This window comes from Trachypithecus francoisi, unplaced genomic scaffold (genome assembly GCF_009764315.1).
Source record: "Trachypithecus francoisi isolate TF-2019V2 unplaced genomic scaffold, Tfra_2.0 Lachesis_group5, whole genome shotgun sequence".
In the NCBI taxonomy this organism is placed as follows: Eukaryota; Metazoa; Chordata; class Mammalia; order Primates; family Cercopithecidae; genus Trachypithecus; species Trachypithecus francoisi.
The window spans coordinates 7,439,752-7,466,907 of record NW_022681470.1 but is presented as its reverse complement, the minus strand read 5'-3'; the positions used below and the strand labels follow the sequence as shown (position 1 = coordinate 7,466,907).

Here is a 27,156-nt window from a genome sequence, read left to right as displayed (position 1 = left end):
GATTTTGTCATTGAGCCCATCCACTAAGTTTTTCTGTTTGTTATTGTCCTTTTCAGTCCTAAAGTTTCCATTTTTTAATATCTTCTATTTCTTTGCTGAGAATTTCAATTTATTTCCTGAGGCCTTCTAGTTTTTAATATACTTAAAGCATACTACTATTATTATAAAATAATTTTTATCATAGATCAGTGGTGTCCAATCTTTTTTGGCTTCCCTGGCCACCCTGGAAGAAGAATTATACACAAAATATACTAACACTAATGATAGCTGATGAGATTTTTAAGAATCACACAAAAAGTTACGAATTGCTTTTGGGCCATATTCAAAGACGTCCTGGGCCGCAAGCTGGACACGTTTGTCATGGATACTTAAAAATCTTTGTAAACTAATCTATTATCTCTGCCATCTCAATCTTGACAACTATTGATATATCTTTTTTTTCCATTTAGTTTGAGGTCTTCCTGGTTCTTGGCCTGAGTATTTGCTGTTGTTAATACAGCGTCTCACTCTGTCACCCAGGCTGGAGTGCAGTGGTGTGATCTTGTCTCACTGCAACCTCTACCTCCCAGGCTGAAATGATCCTCGTGTCTCAGCCTGCCAAGTAGCTGGGACTACAAGCATGTGCCACCACGCTCGGCTAATTTTTTTTTTTTTTCAGTAGAGACGGGGTTTCGCCATGTCGGCCAGGATGGTCTCAAACTCTTGGCCTCAAACAATCCACCCACCTTGGCCTCCCAAAGTGCTGGGACTACAGGCGTGAGCCACTGAGCCTGGACTGATGAATATTTTTTAAAATTGAAAGCTGGACATCTTTGTATTTTGTTGTGTGATTCTGGATTTAATTTAAACCTCTGTTGTAGTTGGCTTTTGATGAACCCACTCCTCCAGAAGAGGGAAATGCTGTTTCATGACCACCCAGTGAGGGTAGAAATTTGACACTGCAGTGGAGGTGGCCTGGTCACCACTGTTTGATGGCAGAAGTCTTGATGCTCCCTTAGGCTTCTTCTGACACCACTCCAGGCTGGAGAAGTGGGGTGTTATTACTACCAGGTTGCTGTGAGATATCCAATCTCCTCACGTGATCTTTACTGAACTGTGGATGGGGGAAAGGAGGTCTCGTTCCTGACAAGAAGCAGACCAGTGGTGACTAGGGATGGGGTGGGGTGAGGGACAATGAAGAAAAATGGATTTCAAAAAGGCACAAGGAAACTTTAGGGGAGAATAAAAATTTCTACTATTTTGATTATGGCTATGGTTTTAGGGATATACTCAAGTGTCAAAATGCATCAAAATTTTATACTTCACAGCTATCCAAGTTAGTGTGTATTAATTATGCCTTAATAGGTATAAAACTCAAAACATCTGAAAACAAAGAAGGAAGGAAATATTTTAAGTCTCCTTACTCTTGTCTTCAATGTGAATTAGGTTGTAAGATGGAAAGACTTTCTTTTTTTCAGCACTGAACGGTCCAGAACTGTATTGTTCAATATATTAGCCACCAGCCACATGTAGCTAATTAGTTCCTCATTTATTTCTTTTCTTTTTAAATTTTTATACAGAGTCTCCCTCTGTCACCCAGGCTGGAGTTTGGTGGCATGATCTCAGCTCACTGCAACCTTCTGCCTCTTGGGTTTAAGTGATTCTCATGCTTCCACCTCCTGATTAGCTGGGATTACAGGTGTGTGCCACCACACCCAGCTAATTTTTTTTTTTTTTTTTTTTTTTTTTTTTTTTTAGTAGAAACGTGGTTTCACTATGTTGGCGAGGCTGGTCTCAAACTCCTGACCTCAGGTGATCCATTTGCCTCAGCCTTCCAAAGTGTTGGGTTTATAGGCATGAGCCACTGCGCCTGGCTAGTTCCTCATTTTCACTAGCTACACTTCAAGTGCTCATTACCCACATATGGCTAGTGACCACCTTATTGGACACTGCAGATACAGAACTCTTATATCATTAAGAAACTCTTGGACGGCATTGGTTCAGATATTACAATATTATGGGAATAATTATCTGGATATGTGTGTGTGTGTGTGCATGTGTGTTTGTGTTTTCACAGGCTAATTTTCACTTTTTTAAAATGAAATTATGAAAGTGAAAGTGAATAGTACAGAATCTAACACAATACAGCCATACAGTAACAAAAAAATGTTAGCATCTCTTCCATCAAGTTGGGAAAATCTTTTATTTGAAATAAGAGTAAGAAGTCAATTGAGAGAATTCCAAAAGGTGCCCCAAAGCAAAAACAAAAGATTAAGGTTTAAATGAACTGTACAGTATAAAAAAGGAAACAATTTTAAAAGTAAAATAGTACGGATAAATAGTAAAATACTAAGGCTTTCTAATTAAGATACAACACCTAGCAGCCATAAAACAGATGGCTGATAAATATGAATTCATGTAAATTAAAAAATTTCTATACAGAAAAAAAGAAGAGGCACTATAAACAAAATAAAAATAAATAAATGACTGGTGCACCCAGACAACAAAACATCATTCTGTGCTAAAAAGAAATGAACTACCAAGCCATGCAGAGTCATGGCAGAACTTTACGTGCATATTACTAAGTGAAAGAACTCAATCTGAAAAGGCCGCACACTGTACAACTCCAACGGTGCAACTTTCTGGAAAAGGCAAAACTATGGAGACAGTAAAAAGATCACTGGTTGCCAGGGGTGGAAGAGATGACCAGGTAGAGCACAGAGGATTGTTAGGGTACTGAAAAACCTCTATATGATATTCCAGGAGCGGATTCTTGTCATTATAACCCATAGAATGCACAACACCAACAATAAGCCCTAAGGTATACTATGGACCCTGTGTGATAATGATGTGTCGGTGTAGGCTCACTGAACTGTAACAAATGTACTACTCTGGTTGGGAGGTGTTGCTAATGGAAGAGACCGAGGCATGTGGCAGGAAGAGGTATACAGGAAATCTCTACCTTTCTTTCATTTTCCTCTGAACCTAAAACTGCTCTGAAAAGCATAGTCTTAAAAAAATAGGCCGGGCGGGGTGGCTCATGCCTGTAATCCCAGCACTTTGGGAGGCCAGGCGGGTGGATCACCTGAGGTCAGGAGTTCGAGGCCAGCCTGACCAAGATGGTGAAACCCCATCTCTACTAAAAATGCAAAACAAAAATTAGCTGAGCTTGGTGGTGCATGTCTATAATTCCAGCTACTTGGGAGACTGAGGCACAGGAATCGCTTGAACCTGGGAGGCAGAGGTTGCACTGAGCCAAAATCAAGCCATTGCACTCTACCCTGGGCAACAACAGTGAAACTCCATCTCGAAAAAAAAAAAAAAAGGTACCACACTGGAAAGACATTTTTGCAATCAACTGCAAATGGAAAGCGTATTCTTTCATCTTGTCTCCCCAGTACTCATCATTTTGCTGTTACATTTTATATTTATTGACATTAGATTTTATGTATATTTGTTTTAATTGCCCACTTAGACACAGTTCATGAAAGCAGTGATTTCATTTGTCTTGCTTATGGCTGTATCTTCAGTGCCTAAAGTAGTGCTTGGCATATGATATTCAATAAACCATTCAATAAATGGTTGGTGAATGAATGGATGAACATAAAGGAAAAACTTTGAGAAACTGACAAAGAGACCAGCAAAGCAGGCAGAAATGTAAACAGGATGTTCATGTTAAAGTTAAATACAAATGATTCATATTAAATGATGAATAGGGCCGGCCACGGTGGCTCAAGCCTGTAATCCCAGCACTTTGAGAGGCCGAGACGGGCGGATCACGAGGTCAGCAGATCGAGACCATCCTGGCTAACACGGTGAAACCCCGTCTCTACTAAAAAAAAAAAATACAAAAAACTAGCCAGGCGAGGTGGCGGGAGCCTGTAGTCCCAGCTACTCGGGAGGCTGAGGCAGAAGAATGGCGTGAACCCGGGAGGCGGAGCTTGCAGTGAGCTGAAATCCGGCCACTGCACTCCAGCCTGGGCAACAGAGCAAGACTCCGTCTCGAAAAAATAAATAAATAAATAAATCAATAAACAAATAAATAAATAAATAAATGATGAATAATCTCATTCATACTTCAATAAATTCTAATTAAAACATATGAATACAAGTTTTCACTCAATACATTGATAACATGAAAACAAAAATTTTGTAACATACCACTTTGAAGAAGAGATAGGGAACAAGAGCTTTCATACAGTTGTTAGTTTCTTTGCAGGATAATTTTATAATATTTATAAATTTATGGTTATCACTTACATTATAACTGAGCCCATGCACTATTTAAAAAATTTGCCCTATTGGTATACTCATAAATACATGTGCACAAAGATATATACTCACACACATACACAAAGACACTTATTCTGTCATTGCTTATAATGACAACAAAAAAAAGTGCTGTGCCAATACAATGGATATCATGATATTCTGTTGATGTGAGCACTTCCCTAAGTGCCAACCTTATTATTAGAAGAGGACTTGGATGGAAGGATAATGGAATTCCATAAAGTGTTTTATCTTAACTAGGGATTTTGAGTTTGCATCAAAACCTAATTACTGCAAAAAGCATCATGACCCATTTCCAGACCCTCAGGATGGGGCTCTCCCACTCCTGTATCTGCCTCCAGCAAAGTACTGCTGGGATCCACTCACCTGATTATTTATTTATTTATTTATTTTGAGATGGAGTCTCGCTCTGCCACCAGGATGGAGTGCAGTGGTACAATCTCAGCTCACTGCAACCTCCGCCTCCTGGGTTCAGGTCTCCTGCCTCAGTCTCCCAAGTAGCTGGAATTACAGGCATGTGCCACCACGCCCAGCTAATTTTGTATTTTTAGTAGAGACAGGGTTTCATCATGTTGGTCAGGCTGGTCTCGGCTTCCCAAAGTGCTAGGATTACAGGCGTGAGCCACCGTGCCTGGCCACTCCCCTGATTATTAAACCAGATTCATTTGGTTTAATAATCTGCTGGGCACTGCGAGGGAATAACAACAGAAGCATCATTTCTACCCAGAAGGATTTCACCGCCTACTAAGGCAAGCTGTATATAGAGGAGAAAGTTAAACCATTCTGACTCCTGCCTTTAATCCAAGACAAGGGCATGAAATCCTGAAGAATTTACATAACGCTTATATCTCCATTATAAACTTGCAGTTGCCATCCCCAGCCTCTCTTACTGCTGCTTAGTCATTCCTTTTCCACCAATTTGTTCTCTCCTTTTGTTCATTCCACAGTAATGAGTATACATTGAGTAATAATGGGGGTACTGCACTGTGGAGAGACATGGTAAAAAGAACGGAGGGGTCACCCCTAAGAAACCTATTTGAACAGTATCTGAAGCAATGAAACAGATAAACAGAGCATATAGGCATGAAGGAAAAGTTTCTCCTTTGCCCTCTGAAGGTTCATTGAAACTCATTGACAAGAGGTAGATTAATAGGAGAAAAAGCATACAAACTTAATGTGTATATGGAAGGCTTCAGGATGAAGACCCAAAGACATAGGGAAAATTGTCCATTTTTATGCTTCAATTCCACAAAGTCTAGAATATGACTGGACATAAAGGGTATGATCTAATGCTACTGGACTGAGTGAGGAAGCCCGACAATGCCTGTCCCTCTAGATTCTTCTTGGCCTCTCTAGCATCATTCCTTCTTTCTGGGTAGGGGGCCGGGCTCTCTCTGGACTGGGGGTCTTATGACCTACAGTCCAACAAGGTAGGTCAGATAATTCCTTTATGACTAGTTTTATGGCTGACTTTGAGGAGAAGGGGTTCTGATTTCCATGACCTGCCTTGGGGCAGAGGGATTCTAGTCTCTGGGGAGAATGGAACAGGTCAGGAGAAGGTCAGAGAAAAAGTTTGCTTCTGAGGCTGCTTCAGGGTATTGCATTCTTAGTTCCACCAATTTCAATGTGATAAGTGCTAGGGCAGACTTAAGAACAGCCCCCTCCAGCTCACATTCATGAGGTGCCCAACACAGACTGAGAGAGGAAGAAAGAGAGGAAACACTCAGGAACTTGAGTTTATGTTCAGCTTCCTCCCCCATTCTTTACGGTGACTGTTCCAATCTTTCACCATGGTTCAAATTTCTCAATCATTTCTATGAAGTTGCTCAAAACAAAAGCAATATACAGAAGTTTAATTTCACTAAAATTTATAGACCTATTCCTATTTGACAGAAGGATAATGTATATATACAGTTTCGCACAGATTATACGCACAGAATTTTAGTCTAACACTTGCAAAGTTCTGACAAATGTATGCACCACCTCAATTAAGATATAAAACATTTTCATTGTGGTAATAATTTAAATGCCTTCCTGATCTGTTTGCACCAAGATTACCCCATGCCCTGACAGAAAAAACTAGGATTCTGATTTCTATCACCATGTTTTAGTTTTGCCTTTATCTAATGAAATCTCACAGTATGCACTTGCTAGCAACTGGCTTCTTTTTATTTATTTATTTATTTATTTATTTATTTATTTATTTTGAGATGGAGTCTCGCATTGTCACTGAGGCTGGAATGCACTGGCGTGATCTTGGCTCACCACAACTCTGCCTTCCAGGTTCAAGCGATTCTCCTGCCTCAGCCTCCCGAGTAGCTGGGATTACAGGTGTCCATCACCACGCCCAGCTAATTTTTTGTATTTTTAGCAGAGATGGGGTTTCACTGTGTTGGCCAGGCTGGTCTCAAACTCCTGACCTTGTGATCCACCCACCTCGGCCTCCCAAAGTGCGGAGATTACAGACATGAGCCACCACTCCCGGCCGCGTCTGGCTTCTTTTGCTCAGCATACTACTTTTGATAGTCGTCCATGTCATTACCTGTATTCGTGTTCCAAGTGGCTGAGTCACTTCCACTGTATGAATCTACTACAATTTGTATATAGACCTTCAAATTTTTTCCAGTTTATGGCTATTATAAAAAAATGCTATGAACATTCTTGCACAGACCTTATTATAGCCATATATTTTCATTTATTTTGGCAAATCCCTTCCCTCTGTCTTTGGTAGACATAGAACATAGTATTCTGAGTCTTAAAAGTTAGAAGGTTTGGATAAAAAAAAACCCACTGGTAAAACTGGATCAATCATTCTCAATCTGATTTTTAAGTGGCCTCAATTATAATCTTCCCTTGTCTCTCACTTCAATTAGAAAATGAAGGTTAGCAAATAATAACATCATCAATACGTACACATTTATCTGTCTTTATAGCTCCTTTCTCCTGTTTTCTGTCGGACTTTGAGGAAAAGGTTTCTGTTTTCCTGTCCAAGGCAAATCCCTCTTCACCTTACTTTCTACCATCTCCTCAGGAGCTTTACTGTACTTTGCCCTCAAGTCTTTTTCATATTTAAAAAAAGTCTATATCAAGCTCCTTAGATAAGAACATGGCACACACGATCTGGTAAACAAGAAATATATAAATAATCCTACAAACAGTTACATAAAGTGAAAAGTTCTGTAATGGAAAACTAGAGGAAACAATGAAAGATTAAAACAACAGATCCTGATTTAGTCTGGAAGCTCAAGAGACTTCTCTGAACACTTGGATAGAAAATGTTGAAACTACAGATGAAAGAGAATTATAAATAAGGAAAGTGCTTCATGAGACAGGACAGAATTAGAATCAGAGTGTAGCTGATGCTTGAATAACACAGGTTTGAACTACACGGGTTCCCTTATATGTGGATTTTCTTCCACCTCTACCATGAAAGACAGCAAGACCAACCCCTCCTCTTTGTCCTCCTCCTCAGCCTACTCAACCTGAAAATAATAATGAAGACCTTCATGATGATCCACTCCTACTTAATGCATGGGAAATGCACTTTCTCTTTCTTATGTTTTTTTGTTTTGTTTTTTGCTTTTTTTTTTTGAGACGGAGTCTTGCTCTGTTGTTCAGACTGGAGTGCAGTGGTATAATCTTGGCTCACTGCAACCCACGTTTGCTGGGATCAAGCAATTCTCCTGTCTCAGCCTCCTGAGTAGTTTGGACTACAGGCACACACCACCATGCCCAGCTATTTTTTGTATTTTTAGTAGAGACAGGGTTTCATCATGTTAGCCAGGCCGGTCTCAAACTCCTGACCTCCAGTGATCCGCCCATCTCAGCCTCCCAAAGTGCTGGGATTACAGGTGTGAGCCACTGCACCCAGCCTTCTTTCTTTCGATTTTCTTAACACTATTTTCTTTTCTCTAGCTTACTTTATTATTAGAACACGTTATTGTGAGAACACAGTGGTCCTTCATTACCACCTCAAGAATGTTGAATGCTCTCTTATTCTTGGATATATAATAATAGGGCATAATATATGTAATATACCAAATATATGTTCATCAACTATTTATGTTACTAGTGACGCTTTTGGTTAACAATAGGTCATCAGTAGTTAACTTTTTGGGGAAGTCGAAAGTTACAGATGGGTTTTTGACTACAAGGGGGTTGGTGCCCCTAAACTCCACGTTGTTCAGGAGTCAACGGTGTAAGGAATTTGATTTAGGCAGAAACAGAGTCAAAGCCCTTTTTCTGAGATAGAAAGAAAGAATTTGACTAGCAAGTGACATCAGTTTAAAAGTGTGGTATGAGTATGTGTCTATCCCTTATTTTTCCTATGAACCAGGAGGTCTGACAATCTTTTGAGGCAGCTGAGGATGCCACTTGAAATCTGAAGGAAGCAGTGAGAAGTTAGAAGTGCTACTGTAAGAAATGAGAGAGACTGCTGGCAAGGAATTAGTAAAAGGTTTGCTGAGAGGTCCTGAGGGCCCGCGTGAGGGTGGAAAGCACCTGTGATTAAGGCTCTGCAGCTGGTACCTGCAACACCCAACTGTGTGGGCACATGCTCACAGGGGCAGCAGGTGGTTTAAAGTGTGTCTGGCAAAGGCCCTGGAGGCTGTTCAGTGGGAGGGGAAGTAAGAAAATTGTTAAAAGAATGAGGACATTTAAAAGTCTTGAAGTGGAAATAATGTTAGGCAAATTCTGCCTTTTCTGCCTCTACATCTCAAATATACAAAGACGTGACCTGTTTGCAAAAATCCGTCCTGGCTTTATATGGCAACAAAAGACAAACAAACAAAACCAAAAACAATAACAACAGAAACTGTCCTTCAAAAAAGACCAAGTAAGGCCAAAAATCTAAAACAAATTTCTAAAAAGAGACTGAGCCGGTAAAAGAGTTTCTATGTATAGCAAAGATTCAGCAACTGAGATAAAACTCTATTTTCTCTCCTCTTTAAAAAAAAAAAAAGGAGATGCCAGCACATTACCTAGACATGAACTTCTCACATTTCAATGTGCATATAAATGACATTGTTAAAATTTTGTTCAGATGCAGATTCTGATTCAGTAAACCTGGGTTGGGAGCCTGAGATTCTGCTTTTTAACAAGCTCCTGGGTAACATTGCTGCTGCTGGAAGGATTTAGATCACCCGAAGAGTGTAAATCAACTCTGGGTGACTCAGTGGGGCTTCTGTGTTTGAGAATTATAAAAATAAATAATTCAAAATCAAAGCTGTTGAAACTGTAAATTTTTTTCAGCCTTAATGGAATGTGGCCACGTGCAGTGGCTCACATCTGTAAACCCAGCACTTTGGGGGGCTGAGGTGGGCCAATCACTTGAGGCCAGGAGGTAGAGACTTGCTTGGTCAACATGGTGAAACCCCGTCTCTACTAAAAATACAAAAATTAGCCAGGCATGGTCGCATATGCTTGTAATCCCACCTACTCAGTAGGCTGAGGCAGGAGAATTGCTTGAACTTGAGAGGCAGAGGTTACAGTGAGCCGAGATTGTACCATTGCACTCCAGGCTGGGCAACAGAGCAAGACTCTGTCCCCCAAAAACAAAGAAATATGATTATGGGACCTGAGTCATATGACAGACAGCTGTAACCTAGGCAGTTGTAATCTTTATTTCTCTGATTATAGACTAGCCTTTTCTTTGCTTACATTGTTTTGTAAAATGTAGTAAAGGATTAAAGGGCACCAAAGACGACCCCTTGCCTCTTCACTGTTGATCTTCATTCTAGATTAACTTCCCTTTGGCCAGGGGCGGTGGCTCACGCCTGTAATCCCAGCACTTTGGGAGGCCGAGACAGGCGGAAAAAAAAACAACTTCCCTTTTACTTCTTTTTCTTTTTCTTTTTTCTTTTTTTCTTTCTTTTTTGAGGCGGAGTCTCACTCTATCGCCCAGGCTGGAGTCCAGTGGCGCGATCTCGGTTCACTGCAAGCTCCGCCTCCCGGGTTCACGCCTGCCTCAGCCTCCCGAGTAGCTGGGACTACAGGCGCCCACCACCACGCCCGGCTAATTATTTTGTATTTTTAGTAGAGACGGGGTTTCACCGTGTTAGCCAGGATGGTCTCGATCTCCTGACCTCGTGATCCGCCCGCCTTTTACTTCTTTTACACAAAGACCTCATGTCTATTACACAGTCTGGAACATTAAATATACTATTCTAAATTGGAAAAGGGAAGTAAAACAAGCTGTAACTAATCAAATTGCTGTAACTCATAAATGAGTCTTGTATGGAAGATATTATAATCCTGTTAAATTTCTTTGCTTCTGCCTGTATGAGCAACACCTTAACTTTTTGGCTTGGGAGCACTGACCCCATTCCTTCGGAATCTGGGTTACCTAGATGACCATTCTCAGCTTTGCACATGAATAAACACTTTTAACCTGGATTCTGACTCTTTCATTTATTTCAGGTTGACAGAATGTAGGAAGAGAATCTGGCAGATCTCAGATCAACAGGAAAAGGAAGATAGAAGGTGCTTTGGGTCTCTGTGGTGAAGGAGTCTATAGTGATATGAATTATGAAACTGCCCCATAGCCTTGGAGGTTAGAGCTCCAATAGCAGGTGCCATTCAGATTTTCCTAGCCATTAGTGAGTTGAAAACTGGTGGCATCAACTGGCACCCTGGAGATAAACTGACATACGACTGTAAACCCAGAAATTGGAAGTGAACACCTCTCTCACTGTTATACTTGAATGGGCATATTAGAAGGCATACTGCAAATTGTTGGAAGGAGACTCAACAATGAAGGACAAACTAGAAAGCAGAAGAAATGGGTCAGATGAAAGTTCAATAACAAAGCATTAAGTCGAGATGGTATTTGGGGTAGTACCTAGAAAGACGACTTAAAAAACGTGGATGAAGCTGGAAACCATCATTCTCAGCAAACCAACTGTCGCAAGGACAGAAAACCAAACACCGCATGTTCTCACTCATAGGTGGGAGTTGAACAATGAGAACACACAGACACAGGGAGGGGAACATCACATACCAGGGCCTGTCATGGGGTGGGGGGCTGGGGGAGGGATAGCATTAGGAGAAACACCTAATGTAAATGACGAGTTGATGGGTGCAGCAAACCAACATGGCACATGTATGCCTATGTAACAAACCTGCATGTTGTGCACATGTACCCTGGAACTTAAAGTATAATTTAAAAAAAAAAAGAAAGAAAGAAACATGGTACAACTTTCTGGGCTTGTGTATCTGAAGGAAACGGCTCTGAAGTGATGGGCGTGCTGGTGCTGTGCATGAACACCTGATCGTGGCACCAGTCCATAGTCTGGATGCTTGTGGTAGAACCAAAGAATTAGAATTTCTCTATGGATTGACATTTCCAATATAATACACATGGATTTAAACAGTTAAGGCAAAAGCATTTAGCAACATATGCTTTCATGTCGCTAACCTAAATACACCAGGAGAAAGTCCCAAGTGGATCAGGAACTCCGCTCTGTGATGATCTCTCCCTGACACATTCAGCCCACAGAAAGGAATGGCTGATCGTTTGTAACATGCCAAAGATGAAACTATATTTCAGGATACTTTATTTTGCTCTCCTCCTTAGAGGCCAAGAGAGAAATTAAATTAAAGTCCATAAATCAAAAGCATAACTTCTCAGCCAAAAAAAAAAAAAAAAACGTGCAGCTACACATTACTTAACATTCAGAAGACCAGGCCCTTTGTGGTGCTGTGACTTTCAACTTAATGTCTTCTCAGCCCATGCACTAATTTCCTGCTGATCCAATCAACGGGTCTCATTTGGGAATCACAGCACCTACAGTGTCAACAGGGAGAATGTGCAGATGTCTCTGGCGGAAGAAGTGATAAGCTCCTTCGAAGGCTTGATCCTCTCATCAGAAAGGTTGTCACCATTTTTCTTCCCACATGGGTTTTCCCCTCTGTCAATATGGCCCTGTGCCTGGTAAATCTGCACAATGAGATGGTTTTCATAAATCACGTGCAACCAACACACAGATTTTTCTGGACCTCTAACCAAGACTCTATGTGTTTTATTTTAACTAAACTGAATACGTAACTCCAGTGAAATAAAAAGAAAGTTTCTCTCAAGCAGAGAAAAGCCTTTAAAAGATGGCTGCAGGGGCCGGGCGCGGTGGCTCAAGCCTGTAATCCCAGCACTTTGGGAGGCCGAGACGGGCGGATCACGAGGTCAGGAGATCGAGACCATCCTGGCTAACACGGTGAAACCCCGTCTCTACTAAAAAAAAATACAAAAAAACTAGCCGGGTGCGGTGGCGGGCGCCTGTAGTCCCAGATACTCGGGAGGCTGAGGCAGGAGAATGGCGTGAACCCGGGAGGCGGAGCTTGTAGTGAGCTGAGATCCGGCCACTGCACTCCAGCCTGGGCGACAGAGCGAGACTCCGTCTCAAAAAAAAAAAAAAAAAAAAAAAAAAGATGGCTGCAGGGTTGTGTTTCCCTAGAGAGCTAATCTGTCTGGGTGAGGATAAGAAATAAAATGATTTTGGTTTTTACATGTTTAAAAAAGTTCATGTGCTTGTAATATCCAACAAAATGTACCATTGACGGCTTCAAATGGACAGTGCCTGTTCTTCCACTGGGGCTTGGGGTTTGAAAGTCAGAAGGACCCACGTGCCCCTTCCTTCCTGGCAGCAGGGGAGGAAACGGCCTCCTGGAATGGCAGGCATTAAAGTAGAGCAGCCTCAGGAAAGAGGCCATGGATGCTGGCCATGCTTGCTGGAGGAGATGGAAGAGATCCAGAAGGTTCCTGTGGCCCCTTGAGTGTTAGAAATGAGAACCAAGTAAAAAGTAAAAATTGTCTGCTGGGGGCTCTCCCCAGTGTGGACTGAGGGACCTTTAGATGATGCCATCAAAGGCATTCGAACCACAGCGACTCCATCTTGAGTAAGGGCTAGGAAAAAATGAGGCTGGGACTTGCTGGGCTGTGTTCTCACAAAGTTAGGTATTCCTAGCCTCTAGGTGCTTACTGTTAAGAAAACAGATTGATAACATTTACTAAACAGACCCAGACTTAGGGGTGTCCTGATATCCCCATACCGTGAGAACAGAAGCATTCCTAATTTTGCTTTAAAGATAATAATATCGATTCTTGCAAAACATAGTAATGAAGAAAATTAATCCCATATCACGAACACATGGAGCAGAATACATTATATATATATTGTCAGGCCTCTGAGCCCAAGCCAAGCCATCACATCCCCTGTGACATGCACGTATAGGACCAGATGGCCTGAAGTAACTGAAGAATCACAAAAGAAGTGCAAATGCCCTGCCTCGCCTTAACCGATGGCATTCCACCACAAAAGAAGTGAAAATGGCCAGTCCTTGCCTTAAGCGATGATACTATCTTGTGAAATTCCTTTTCCTGGCTCACCCTGGCTCAAAAAGCTCCCCCACTGAGCACCTTGTGACCCCCACTCCTGCCCGCCAGAGAACAACCCCGCTTTGACTGTAATTTTCCTTTACCTACCCAACTCCTATAAAACGGCCCCACCCTTATCTCCCTTCGCTGACTCTCTTTTTGGACTCAGCCCGCCTGCTCCCAGATGATTAAAAAGCTTTATTGCTCACACAAAGCCTGTTTGGTGGGCTCTTCACATGGACGCGCATGACATATATATGTGTGTGTATATATATGTGTGTGTGTGTATGCGCTCCTCCCCTTACTTTTGGGAACACCCTACTCTGTCTATGGAGTAGCTGTTCTGTCTTAATAAAGCTGTTCTTTCTTAATAAACTTGCTTTTGCTTTGCACTATGGTCTTGCCCTGAATTCTTTCTTGTGTGAGATCCAAGAACTCTTTCCTGGGGTCTGGACTGGGGCCCCTTTCCGGTAACATCTGTAGCCAGTTGTAGAGAACAGTGGTAATGGGGTGGTGTGCAGGAAGGGAGACCTTACATTGACTATACCCAGAGAACAGACCGTGAGCTATATCAATGCAGGAATATTGAAGAGTGAATGCAAATAGGGCAGAGGGAAACATGCAGATACACACTAGGACATGGTATCTCAGTGAAGATCGCTGAGACCAGAGGATGAAATGGGGACCAGAAGCCAGGGGAAGGTCCAAGGTCCCTCATGCAAAGACATGAGGGCACACAACCACCTCCTTTACACCAAAGAGCTGTGCAAGAAAAGGAAGGCAGAGGGAAAGTGGATCTGGGAAGGCACTTTCCCCAGATGACAGTAAGTCACCAGACAGTGGCAGAGTAGCCAGAAAGTGTTCAGTTATACATAATAGGCAAAATTAAGCCACATTTCCAAAATCTCTCATTATCCCTCTTTCTGACCCTCCATGAGTCAATAACATAGGGCTCATGAGGACGCTCAGGTCAGTTATACAGTGAAGGGGACCAAAAATGTGTCACCCAAATATACCTCTTTGGCCTGTTTCGAGATGGCTATTCCGAAAGGCTGCAGACAGGAATAGTCTTGCAAAGTTGCGTTTTGTGCTGGAGATTTGCATCTGTAGAGAAGATCTACACTGGTGAAATAAACACTCAGGCTCTCTCTGAGTCCCCCTTAACCAGCTCTAGGAAAGATCCACTCACAGTAAAAGGAGACTAAAAGTCTGGGACTTTTAAAGGTCTAGCAGGGGAACTTTGACCACTGGCTACCATCTGTTCTTTCTAATGGCTGGGCTGCTACCTGTGAGGTTTCATCTGTATAACAAGATAGCCTTTGCTTGCAATGCAGTCCTCTCTCACTCTTATGTAACCTGTGATGCCACCTCCTTCCAGAAGCCCTAAGCCCCTACTCTTTCTGTAACCTCAGGCTGATATAAAAATATCAGTCATCTGACCCCTCCAGTTTTTGTTTTGTTTTGTTTTGTTTTTTGAGACAGAGTCCCACTCTGTTGCCCAGGTTGGAGTGCAGGGGCGTGATCTTGGCTCACTATAACCTCCGCCTCCTGACTTGAAGTGATTCTTGTGCCTCAGCCTCCCCAGTAGCTAGGATTACAGGTGTGTGCCACCATGCTCAACTAATATTCGTATTTTTAGTAGAGATGGGGTTTCATCGTGTTGGCCAGGCTGGTCTTGAACTCCAGACCTCAAGTGATCTGCCCATCTCAGCCTCCCAAAATGCTAGGATTACAGGCATGAGCCACCGCACCTGGCCCTGACCCCTGCTTTGAGTCTCACACTTTGTGTATGGCTCCTGTGTCCATATGAATGTTAATACATTTGAATACCTTTTTCTTCCTGTGACTGTGTCTTTTCTTCCAAAGGTGTCCCAGCTAAGAACTTACGAGGGTTAAGAAAATTAATTATATATTTTTTTCTCCCCTTCAACGGAAATAAAAAGATGTACCCTCTGCTAGTTTTCGTGGTGTTGCTGCAGTCAATTGTAAGCAAGCTGCCCTAGGGATCTGAAAGGGCCCCTCCTCCATTTCACAGCTCAGAAAGCTTGACTGTTGCCTTCTCTCTGCTGGTGAGAAAATCAGCTCAGCAAATATGTCTCTTCCCACTCAGGCAAAGCAAAAGGAAATGACCCTTGTCAATGAATTTAAAAAGTTGTTACCTAAAAGGGGAACAATGAGGACATTACCTATCTCCATTTTCTTAGTGTTAGGCTACATAATTAAAATGACTCCACCATATCATGTTAGTAAAAGACATAATGACAGGAGGGGACAAAGCAAGGTAATGTTGCTCCCAAAAGTCAGCATATGAACAGGGCCTTTCAGTTTGATAATGTAATTAACCTTCTTAAATCCTACTCTCAGTAAAATTCCAAGGAGCAGAAGCTACAAGAATAATGTCCTTTTCAAGTAACCTTAGTAGCATCAGGGCATTCACTTGAGAAATGGTGGTGATGGTCAATTCCTGATAAAAGACTTTAAAACACTGTTTCTAAAAAGGTCTGAGCTGTCAAATATCAGATTGACATGACCAAGCCTATGTTTTCATCTTCTTCTCTTGATGAAAATAATTTCTCTTTTCTTTCACAACCTTTCATTTTCTACATTTTATTGAATTTGCAGTCTTGAAATGCAAGGACTAGAGAGTCCCACAGTCGAGTCTATAAAATCCAAATCATTTCCTTCATTGGATGCTTTATGTCTACAACCAGCCTTCAATACGTAAAACATGAGTCTGTCCAACAACCAGGTAGCATTAGTTAGTATCTCTAGGTATTTACAATATTATTCCTTTTATAAAATATTATTTAAAGGTCAAATTTTAAACATTAATGGTTCAGACAGCACTTCATCAATTTTAAATCCATTGGTCTGAGGCACTCTGTGCTACTCGTCTACAGGTATCTACAGAACTAAACTTTTGCAAGGTCTCTCCAGTCATTTTGACTGTGGCCCAATGATGTCACAGGACTGTTGAGACAGTAGAAATTACTGGATCAGCCATGTAACTAACCAGCCATTTGCTAAACATGGAAACTGCTCAACTCATTTATTAATATCCTTTAAATATGTATTATGTTTCAGGAAGCACCATGATACTTACATACCTACAATCACAAGAGGGAAATAAAATATGCCCATAAATAACTACAGTTAAAAGTTTCCACATAAGTAGTAGAAACAACTATGAAAATCTTGAGAACAAATACATCATTCCCGGATCTGGTGATCAGAAAAGGTATTTCAGCTGGCCATGAAGAATAGGTTGGTTTCCGTCTGACTGAGAGATGAGATCCTTACATAGAGAAAAGCATTCTCCATCACTTACATCAAAGGAAAAACTTTTCATGGGATTGACAAGTCATCCAGTTCAGCCTAGATACAGGGAAATAGTGTGAGATAACACTAAAAAAGTTGCCAGGTTTCAGAAAACCCCTTCAGTCTCCGGTGTGTTTACGAGCATTGAATCCCAAATTGAAAAATTCTCCCATTTCATATTCACAATTAAGGTACTTCTAAATCTGAAGTTTCAAAGTTTCAGAAAGCTTTATAGTTTTCATCTCCAGGCTGTCAAAGAAAGTCCAAGATCTTCTAAGCTAATCCTTTGGAAGCTGATAAATAACTATAACTTTCAATGACAGATTTTCATTGTACTCGAAATTTCAAGTTTCATTATGTTCATCCATCATGTACTTTCTGGGCTAATTGTTCTGCTGTAGCTTAGAACAAAAAATATAATGCAGAAATTATTCAATAAAACCTCTCATTCTCACAGTTAGGGTTCTTACCATTTTTTCTTGGTTGCTAAAGAAAATGTTTTCTATTTGCCCATTTGTTTAAATGTGCAATTTGTTAGTAATTTGCATAACTTAAAAATCTAATATATAAACCTTTAACCTATTGACCATTATAGGTTGATTTCATAGAAGCATTTATAAACAAAGTACATACTAGAAGCTGAATTTGCTTCCCCAGAAGTTTACAGTCTTGTGCATTTTGGAGTAAATGATTGGTCTTGTACTGATTGATGGTACCAAATAAATGTCAACCTCAATTTTTTATTACAATTTTAACAAAATTTTGGTACACTGCTTTTACCATTACTATCAAGTGAATTTATGTAAGTTAATCTAAGAAATGGCAATGTCCCAGCACTTTGGGAGGCTGAGGCGGGCAGATCACAAGGTCAGGAGATTGAGACCATCCTGGCTAACACGGTGAAACCCCATCTCTACTAATAATACAGAAAATTAGCCAGGCGTGGTGGTGGGCGCCTGTAGTCCCACCTACTCAGGAGGCTGAGGCAGGAGAACGGCATGAACCTGGGAGGCGGAGCTTGCAGTGAGCTGAGATCGCACCACTGCACTCCAGCCTGGGCGACAGAGCGAGACTCTGTTTCAGAAAAAAGAAAATAAAAGAAAAAGAAAAAGAAAGAAAAAAGAAATGGCAATGATGTTTTTAGGATAATTTCATTTAGATATTTTATTCTTTCAAAAACTAAGTATATTTTCTTTCCAGTGATCAATATAAGATAATACCTATTATAAGAATCACGTCAGATCAAAGTAAGGCATTGACTTTTTTCTGATCTCCCATGTTTTAGTTGTCTAAGTTGAATATTTACCAAGTTCTGTGGCTTGCATTGCAGAACTATACTGCATTAAGATAACTCCCATTAAAAAAAATTCACTTTATCTAGTGTGTAATTTAGTCAAGCTATTTGTTCAGTTTGCATCCAGGTCTTAATTTGTTGTTTAATTTGTAGATCACTAGAAAAATGCTCACCTAAATATAATTAATCTAGAATTTGGCATATTTACCTCATAAGAATATTGGCAGAAATCACTTGGAGGGTGTGAGGTACGATGGGATAACATGGATATGAAAAACTATGAAGATTTGGAGCCTGCCTCACGCCAAACCAGGTTTAAATTCCTCAGAAAAAATTTTACATAAAAACTCATGACTGGGTGCAGGGGCTCATGCCTTTAATCCCAGCACTTTGGGAGGCCAAGGCAGTGGATCATGAGGTCAAGAGATCAAGACTATCCTGGCCAACATGGTGAAACCCTGTCTCTACTAAAAATACAAAAATTAGCTGGGCATGGTGGCACACACCCGTAGTCCCAGGTACTCCAGAGGCCGAGGCAGGAGAATCGCTTGAACCCAGGAGGCGGAGGTTGCAGTGAGCCGAGATTGCGCCACTGTACTCTAGCTTGGTGAAAGAGAGAGAGACTCCATCTCAAAAACAAACAAAGAAACAAACAAAAACCCGTAACAACGTGGAGCGAATAAGAAAACAAGTCCCAGAAAAGTGACTGGTAATCTATATCAATTTAGGGAGAGACCTGGGCCTAGAGTACTACTGTCTCTACTGCAATACTTCTGCCATGTAGCATTTATCAGAGTCTAAATTTGAAGTGGGTTTTTTTTGGAGACAGCATATTGTGGTCTAATTTTTTAGTGCAATCTGCCAATCTCTACCTTTATGTAGCATGTTTATATTATCCACATTTTTTTTTTTTTTTTTTTGAGATGGAGTCTCACTCTGTCGCCCAGGCTGGAGTGCAGTGGCCGGATCTCAGCTCACTGCAAGCTCCGCCTCCCGGGTTTACGCCATTCTCCTGCCTCAGCCTCCCGAGTAGCTGGGACTACAGGCGCCCGCCACCTCGCCCAGCTAGTTTTTTGTTTTTTTTTTTTTTTTTTAGTAGAGATGGGGTTTCACTGTGTTAGCCAGGATGGTCTCGATCTCCTGACCTCGTGATCCACCCGTCTCGGCCTTCCAAAGTGCTGGGATTACAGGCTTGAGCCACCGCGCCCGGCCTACTATCCACATTTAAATTGATTTTTGCTATATTCAGATCAAAATCTATAATCTTTGCGCTTGTTTCCTACTCATTGCATTTGTTGTGTATTTTCCTCCTCTTTTACTGCCTTCTAGTGATTTACCTGAGCATTTTATATGATTCTGTTTTGTCTCCCCTGTTGGTGTATAATTTATGCTGATTTTGATAACTTTTTAAGGAGTTGCCATAGATCAACAATACATATTTTTAAATGATCTAAATCTACCCTCAAATAACTCTGTACTCGTTTATTACAAGTGCAGGTACCTAATGACAAAGACTTCCTAATTCCTCCCTTCCCTTGCAGCATTGCTGTCATTTAGTTCACTCAATACATTGCTACTACTATGGCTTTAAACGAAGTTATAGTTTAGATTCATTAAGTGGATTGCTTGAGGTTAGGAGTCAGAGACCAACCTGGCCAACATGGTGAAACCCCATCTCTACTAAAATACAAAAATTTGCTGGGTGTGGTGGTGCACATCTGTAATCCCAGCTACCAGGGAGGCTGAGGCAGGAGCATTGCTTGAACCCAGGAGGTGGAGGTTGCAGTGAGACAAAATCACACCACTGCACTCCAGTCTAGGCGACAGAGCAAGGCTGTCTCAAAAAAAAAAAAAAAAAAAGAAAGAAAAAAAAGTGAGAAAAAGAAAATATTTAACTTTACCTTCATTTATGCCTTTTTTTATGTTGCTTATTTGTGTACATACAAGTTTAGTCTTTATTTCTCTGTCACATGCTAACACGTGTCACATTCAAACATGTTAGCCAGACATAGAATTACAGATTGGAGTATTTTTCTTTGAATACTTCAAAGATTTCTCTCCATTCTCTTCTTGAATGCATAGTTTCTGGTGAAAAGTCTTCTGTAATTCTTACGGATGTTCTTCTATAGTTTAGTTGATTTCTATACCCCTCTGGTTTTCTACAAGATTTTTATCTTTATCTTGATATGTTATACTGTAGCTTGAATAGGACAAGCCTAAGTTTTTTGGTTTTATTTTGCTTTTAATCCTATTTACCCCTTTGGTCTTTTATGTTGTCTATTTTTTTTCATTAGAGCCTTTAACATGGTAATTATAGTCATTTTAAGTTTCCTGTCTGTTAATTCCAACATCTGTTTCATATGTTAGTCTGGTTCTGATGACTGCTTTGTCTCTTTATTTCTTTCTTTATTATTGAGGTGGAGTCTCACTCTGTTGTCCAGGCTGGGGTGCAGTGGCACGATCTCGGCTCACTGCAACTTCCATCTCCCAGGTTCAAGTGATTGTCCTGCCTTGGCCTCTGGAGTAGCTGGGATTACAGGCATGCGCCATCATGCCCAATTCATTTTTTTTTTTTTTGTATTTTTAGTAGACATGGTGTTTTACCATGTGGCCAGGCTGGTCTCAAACTCCTTACTCAAGTGATCTGCCCGCCTTGGCCTACCAAAGTGCTGGCATCACAGTCATGAACCACCACGCCCAGCCTCGCCTTGTCTCTTTAGACTGTGTTTTTTCCTAACGTTTTTGCATGCCTTGTAATTTTTTGTTGAAAGCCAGGTATATCATATCAGGTAGTAGGGACTGAGGTAAATATACCTTTAGTATGAGATTACCTTTATTAATGTGGCTAGCAGTTGGGTCATGTCTAATGTCTGTTGCAGCTATAAGTACCAGAGGCTTTCAATTCCTCTAGTGTTTGGTTTGTTTTTGTTTTGTTTCCATTTTTTGTCTTTTTTCTTGATTTGGGGGATATTCTTGGTACAAGTCTTCAAGGATGTGTCTTGCAGGTCTTTCAGCTGTAATACATTGTTACTCTACTAGAGGCTCACTGGTGCGATGGTACGGTGTAGCAGAGGTGGGGGGCATTCTATAAACTTCTGCGTAAGTCTCATTTAGTGAGACTTTTTCTTGGGGCTATGGCCTTCACAGGTGTTTCTGTCCCTCCCTCCTCAAGGGGTAAAGGATTTTCCTCTACTGTTCCTACTTCCATTCCTGACTTCAGTGTTCTCAATCCATTTCCTGGATGTCATATACCCCGATAATTAGGGTTTTTCTCTTTTCCTTAGGTGAGACATGCTCAAGTGGGGCAGAATTCCACTTCCCAAGCTGGGATAAGGTTTCAAAATTGCCCTCAGGAAAATGTATTCCCCTGGGGACTAGGCCTTTGTTAGGCACAAAGTATGGGACACATTCTCTTTCCTTTCCCCTGCCAAAGCTATGAGGGGATTTTTCTCAGAGCCTAACCATGAAAATCTGGTACTGTTTTTAAACGGAAAGCCTACAATATGTGAGGCTGTCCCATGACCAGGGCCCCCAGGAGTGACTCACTCTAATGCCGATCTGCCCTCAGCCTCCAGAAATTCGTCACATTTACTATTTAAATGTTCCTGCTAACTTACGATGTCTAGCATCTTCATTTAAATGTTCTTACTAACTTATGGTGTCTAGCATCTTCTGCTCCAAGTAAGCAATTCTTTCTGTACTGTATCTCTCTGAAGGAGTCTGTTGCTACAGACTTGTTTTTGGAAGGATTATAACTTTTTGTTATTTATTTATTTAATTATACTTTAAGTTCTAGGGTACATGTGCACAACGTGCAGGTTTGTTGCATAGGTATACATGTGCCATGTTGGTTTGCTGCACCCATCAACCTGTCATCTACATTAGGTATTTCTCCTAATGCTATCCCTTCCCCAGCTCCCCACCCCCCAACAGGCCCCAGTGTGTGATGTTCCCCTCCCTGTGTCCATGTGTTCTTATTATTCAACTCCCACTTATGAGTGAGAACATGCGGTGTTTGGTTTTCTGTCCCTGTGATAGTTTGCTGAGAATGATGGTTTCCAGCTTCATTCATGTCCCTGCAAAGGACATGAATTCATCCTTTTTTATGGGGGCATACTATTCCATGGTGTATATGGGCCACATTTTCTTCATCCAGTCTATTATTGATGGACATTTGGGTTGGTTCCAAGTCTTTGCTATTGTGAATAGTGCCGCAATAAACATGCATGTGCATGTGTCTATAGTGCTGCTATAGATTTGAAAGTGATATGTTGACCTATGACTTCGGTTTTCTGATGGGTAGAAGAAAAGTCATTGAATTTTGTTTGTCCAGATTTTTTCTTGTTGTAACAAAGACCTCTAAGTGATGACTTAAAAAGAGTGATGACTTCTACGCTCTTTACATATTGGAAATAAAAGTGGAAGTCTCAGCTCTTCTAATCTATGAGAATCTTAGCAAGTTACTAAATCTCTATGTGGATTAGTTTTTATCATCTGAAAAAATGGGTATAAGATGCCTTACCCAATGAAGTTGCTATAGGGGATAACTTCTAAAAAACATCTACCACCAAGCCTGGTATGAAGTGGGGGCTCAATCGGTGCTATTTGTCTAATAAAACATGCAAGTATTAGTTTCCTAGGGCTGTCATAAAAATTATCGCAAACTTGGTGGATTCATAAACAGGAGTTTGTTCTCTCAGAGTTCTGGAGTCCAGTAGTCCAAAATCAAGGTGTTGACAGAGGCATACTCCCTTCAAAAGCTCTTGGGGAACACCCTCCTTGCCTTTACCAGCTTCTAATGGCTGTAGACGTTCCCTATGGCTGCATAACTCTCATCTCTGCCTCAGTCTTCACATGGCTTTCTCTGTCTCCTCCTTCTAAGATTTATGACCCACCCAGATAATCTAGGGAGATCTCATTTTGAGATCCTTAACTTAATTCCATCTGCAAAGATAGAATTTTCCAAATAGGTCACATTCACAGGTTCTCAAAATTAGGACATGAACGTATTTTTTTCCTTTTTGAGGGAAAGACCATTCAACCTTCCATAATGCATTAGTTAAGTTAGCTGTTGACTGAATCAAACTATCAGTTTGGCCAAACAATTAATCTTAAAGTTCCACATAACGTTCTATATTGCCCTAGAAGAATACAGAGCAGTGTTTTAATGTCTTTGTCCAATAGAATAGATTCCACAATGCAACCCTCAGTGCCAGGTACTCAAGAAAACATGATCAACTGTATCAACTTACTGTTTTTCCTTCAAGGAGATCACAATATTTTATCCACAAAAGCAATTTGAGATGATTCCTTTGAATAGAGAGGAAGCAAATAATATGGTTCTTATGTTGCAAATGGGAAATTAAGACAGAAGGGTAATCCAGTTAATGTTTATGGTTTAATTAAAAACGCTGACAGAAAGACTCGCAACATTGGTAGAGCTTCTTATTAGTGTTGTCAACATAGCTGTACTGCCTCATCTTCTTATTTTCTTTCTCAAATTTCAATCTCCAGAACCAAAGAGGCTCTATTTTGCACGCATCAGTAACAATGAGCAATTTACACTTAGCAATCCTCCTCTGTCACCCAACAGCAGCTGCCTGTGAGTCCTCATTCTACTGTGAAAAGCAGGTTTGCTGTTTTATTCCTCTCTGATTCAGTGTACATGCAAGGGGTGGGGTGGAGGGCTGGGTAAAGAGGACAGCAAGGAGACAATAATATATCATTTCCAAGCAAACAACAAAGGTTGTTTCAAAAATCCAGCTTACTCTTCTTATTTTCATTTTGTAATTCATTTTCGAAATGTTTGGACATAACTCTTTGGCTTTGCTTCTGAGCATACACATGACACTTAGACAGTGAACACATCTCTGATTGGTGTACAGTTATGGGCATACGGCACAGCTTACTGGAAACATGGATTCACAAGAATACATACCCACTTTCAGAACAAGAACCAAGTATTTGCTGACTGAGTGTCACGTGGAAAGTTTAAAATTCCCTGTCCATAACTTTCAAACCTATTCTGGGGGCCAGTCAAGGGGAGGAGGCGGAAGGGTAAACTGTTGGCTGGATCTAATGTCTTTTCTTTACCATTAAAAATCTATGTGAAAACATTCCTGATGAGTATGGTAATATGCCACTTTTGTACCTTATAAAAATCTATTTACTTACTCAGTTTACAAACTGAGATTTGAAGCATTAATCACCGGGGGTCCTACCTTGATAGCCCTGGTTTACTTATCAATATAGGACAATGTGTTCTATACAACCTGAGAAAAATGGTGGGAGAGGACCAGCAATTGAGCCCCTGGCCCATCTAAAGTGAGGATGGGCAAGAATGATAAAGGAAGGTGACCAGTTGCCTCCTGGGTTCTCTGGTCACTGCATGTTTAGCAGCGCTGTTAAGACAGCAGATTTAAATGCAGTACAAGGTCCTACGATGACAATATTATCTGCCATTGACTGAAAACTGATTATATACAAAGTGTTTACTATTCAAAACTTCATTATTCCTCACAATAGCCCTATTAGGTAGGTCTTTTCAATGTCACATCATGTATTAAAACCACCTTTGCAAAAATTATAACTGATAAAATTATTACAGTGAAAGAGGTCTGATCTAACCAACTTGGTCTTGCTTTTAACCTCCAAGCTGTCCTTGTTCATTCCTGGGTGTAGGGTGAACTAACTTTGGGAGCAACTTAGTTTATAGTTTAACTTTGAAACATACAATAACAGTCCTTTCCCACAACCAATCCTCTTCTTGCCTGGGGACTAGACCGCCTTTGCAGTACTAACAAATTAGCCACAAGACTAGAAATTATAGTTTAGGAGTCACTGTTGTAAAACCTGAGATTAGTGTTTGAGATATTTTGCAGAGTCTACATTCCAATGCATCAGCTGACGCCACCCAGATCTATAAACTGCCTTATCTGGTCTTATGACCCCCATTCAGGAACTGACTCAGGGCAAGAAGAGAGCTTTGACTCCCTATGATCTCATCTTTGACTTGTCTAATCAGCACTCCCGACTTTCTGACCCCCTACCCACCAAATTATCATTAAAAACCCTGATCCCTGGCCGGGCGCAGTGGCTCAAGCCTGTAATCCCAGCACTTTGGGAGGCCGAGACGGGCGGATCACGAGGTCAGGAGATCGAGACCATCCTGGCTAACATGGTGAAACCCCGTCTCTACTAAAAAATACAGAAAAACTAGCCAGGCGAAGTGGTGGGCGCCTGTAGTCCCAGCTACACGGGAGGCTGAGGCAGGAGAATGGCAGGAACCCGGGAGACGGAGCTTGCAGTGAGCTGAGATCGTGCCACTGCACTCCAGCCCGGGCGACAGAGTGAGACTCCGTCTCAAAAAAAAAAAAAAAAAAAAAAAACCTTGATCCCTGAGTTTTCAGGAAAATTGATTAGAATAATAACCCTTCTCCCACAGAGTGTGGCTGGCATCACGTCACTTAAACTGTTCCTTTACTGTAATGACATGGTCTTAGTGAGTTGATTTTGTTTGTGCAGTGGGCAGGAAGAAGCCATTTGGTTACAATATGATCAAAGTGAGGCTTAAAAGGTTAGGTAACTTGCTGGTGGCCTCACTAAGCCTCACTAACTCCATGCTCTTTACCATGGAGATACTACTACCACTGATTAATAACAACTAATAATAACTATAGTCGTTAAAATGACTAACTGGGTAAAATCGTCTAAAATAACAACTATGAGATATAGTTGTTATAATGATTAAATGGGTAAAATCATGTAGAATAACAACTAAAGATATAGTTGTTATGATTAAATGAATAAAATCATGTAAAATAGGTAAAATTGTGTAAAATAACAACTATGAGATACAGTTGTCATAATGATTAAATGGGTAAAATCGTGTAAAATGCTGATGAAAACAGCCTTAACATTTTCCTCATTTTGACTAAACTTTAGATCAGCTTCTTCTGGACTCAGGCCCCTGACCTCCCTTGTTTTAGAGCGCTTACTTTAGAAAACATGTAATTGTACATTTTCTCTCTGCTCCTTTAGGTGTAAATCTTTTTAAAAGCCTCTTGCCAGTTTTGTAACCCAGCACTGTCTTTCTCAAGGACCTGAGAACCATTCCTTTGAAAAGTCATCATCAATGAAGAGAATGCCTCCCAGTCTCCCAGGGAGGGTACAGGCTTAACTTGTTCCAGGTTGTAAAACTACCTCCAGTCACAAAGATATGAGAAAATTAACCTTGTTTTGGGGTCAGGCCAATTGGCAAACGTGAACGCCCTGTGATATGCCCCACTCCAGTTCTTAAAACTCTAAAAACTCTACCATCCTTTATTCCTTGAGCTCTGTCTGAATTCTGATTTCTCTTCCCTATTGCAGTAACCTTAAATAACATCTTCCTTGCCTGGGTACATTGTCGAGTGCCATTTTTGTTTTGACAATGCTATTTATTTATTTATTTATTTATTTATTGAGATGGAGTTTTGCTCTTGTTGCTCAAGATGGAGTGCAATGGCGCGATCTTGGCTCACCACAACCTCAGCCCCCGGGTTTCAAGAGATTCTCCAGCCTCAGCCTCCTGAGCAGCTGGGATTACAGGCATGCACCACCATGCCCGGCTAACTTCATAGTTTTAGGAGAGACAGGATTTCTCCATGTTGGTCAGGCTGGTCTTGAACTCCCGACCTCAGGTGTAGTTGACTTCCCATTCACCTTGGCCTCCCAAATTGCTGGGATTACAGGTGTGAGCCACCGCATCTGGCCAACAATGCTTTTTAAATAACTGTTTCAAAGATGAGAACACAGAGGCACAAAGAAATAAGCTAATTTATACAGGACTATAACCCAGGCTGCCTAGCTTTAGAGGTCATGTCTGAATCATCATCCTTCAAAGGGAAATAATGTATTCACACAGTGA

The 27,156-nt window shown here is 41.0% G+C and overlaps 1 protein-coding gene across 7 annotated transcripts in view; it reads right to left on the bottom strand.

The window, feature by feature from the left end:
* The window catches only part of RGS7 (regulator of G protein signaling 7), a 588,990-nt gene that overhangs the window by 221,942 nt on the left and 339,892 nt on the right, over positions 1–27,156 (bottom strand). The window lies entirely within an intron of this gene.